Raw genomic sequence first — 1,868 nt, 5'->3', positions numbered from 1 at the left:
CAGTTACTCAGTAACATTTGAAGTCATATCCATTAATGAGTAAAGATAAAACATAAGAAAACACCAGGACTGATGTTGCATCAGTGGGAAGACAGAGAGCAAGAAAAACCCATCAAGCTTAGTTTCAGTTAACCTCTGAGAAGAAGAAAACTCCCTGCTGAATTTAATGCATCAGTTTAACTGTAGCCATAAGTAGCAGCTTTATCGCACATTGAGTTATATTTTAACAATAAATGTAAATGTCAATTTTGTCAGGTACTTGTGATTATAATTTGTATTGACTAAATTTTAAAGAGCGCAACAGAGAGATGATGAAGAAAATATCCAAGCTAACTGTGTTTTTTAAAGCTCATGTTGGAAATGGATCAGAACCAAAGTCTTCTCTCGTTCTCAAAACCTTGGCCTGGTGAACAGCGGCTCTGCGGTCCGCCAGAACCTGGATCTGTGTTTGATCTGCTGCCTGCGGAGTCAGAGGCGGTGGAAGTGCAATCTTCGCTACTTGCAACAATGACTGGATAATTCGTGCAGTACTGAGCCTTCGATTGGGGTAAAAACTGATGAGTTCGTGTGGGCTGACTGGGCTGAGCAAGAAGCAGGGAGCTGTCAAAATATGGATGTTAATTTTTAGGCATCGGAACATCTTTACAAAAAAATCTGCAGATTGTGCTTTGAAAGCCAGCTCAGAAGTGGTGGTGAGTACATCCAAACACAGTGACTGATTTATCCTCCATCCACCGTTTCGTATTTTTAATGATGCTAAAAGTCAGTGGTGCTTTGAAACCGATTTCAGTGACTGGAAACACGCAAAAAAACGCTAAAAAGAGCCCCCCTAGCCTTTATCCAGGTCCCTCACCGCCCCCCATTTGTAGGCTACTTGTCACTGAATATTTTATTATTAATATCACTATCACTGTTGTTGATGTTTTGATTTTTATGGTTGTTTCTGTATTAATCATCAAAAATAATTTCCCAGAGAACAAAGAAGCCATGAGAATAGAAATTTTTTTCACAGGCGTTTACGAAAAATGCAATGAACATTCAAGTTAAAATCTGTAGGCCTATCAGCAGCCAATCAGAGGAAACAATATTCTTATTCTTTGCCATTTTCTAGTTGTTAAATATTCTAGAAAATGATAAAAGATGTACAACATGCCAGTTTAAACTTTGAACTATTTGCAAACCGGCTGAGCTCTGCAGCATTAAAACATGGATAGAACTGTAACTACATTAATCACAGCTCTTCTTCTCTTCAGTGTTTCTGGTGGTGCAGCTCTGTGCTGCCTTCAGGAGAATGGGACATCAGAGCATCATCCATAAAATTTCACCCACATGGCATTTAGTGTGCAAACCAGAGCTTTCAGTGGAAAAACTAAAGTTCCTTTAATGCCATAGAAATATGAGACAGAAACATGGATTATATCTTTATATAGACCTGTCTATTGATTTATAGATTAATAGTTTTACTGGACAGAAATTACAAAGAACAAATCTGGTTCTTAAAATGAGTCAAATTGAAAGTGTCATGGAGTCATCAGCCTCATGACATTAACACTGACATGGAAAATAATATTGAAGAAATAAATATATCAAATCTAATTAAAAACATAAATAAGTGATAAGTTTGTTACTGTTAAGATATATTTATTCTCAGTATTAGATGTGGTCTCAACAAACCCAAGGCACTTCAACAATATTATTTTACCTTTTATCTGGAAATAGTGTCTGTTTATTCTTGCCATACAGTCCTCTGTATTAATTATTGCTCTAAAGGTCTTGCCATACAAGTTTATTCCTCTCTATTTACTTTAGTTTCTTGGTTTATTCTTGCATTTTGTTCTTCTTTCATTTCCATTTTGTTTCCTTTGATT

General features: G+C 36.3%; 1 protein-coding gene across 1 annotated transcript in view; it reads left to right on the top strand.

Moving 5' to 3' along the window:
• elk1 (ETS transcription factor ELK1) overlaps positions 1-1,868 on the top strand; it is a gene marked incomplete at its 5' end in the record, with an annotated part of 15,950 nt that overhangs the window by 6,114 nt on the left and 7,968 nt on the right. The window lies entirely within an intron of this gene.

Source organism: Poecilia latipinna, unplaced genomic scaffold (genome assembly GCF_001443285.1).
Source record: "Poecilia latipinna isolate Pla-1442-1.1 unplaced genomic scaffold, P_latipinna-1.0 Scaffold4464, whole genome shotgun sequence".
Lineage (NCBI taxonomy): Eukaryota > Metazoa > Chordata > Actinopteri > Cyprinodontiformes > Poeciliidae > Poecilia > Poecilia latipinna.
Note: the sequence above shows the minus strand (reverse complement) of the source record. Positions and strands in the feature narration are given on the sequence as shown.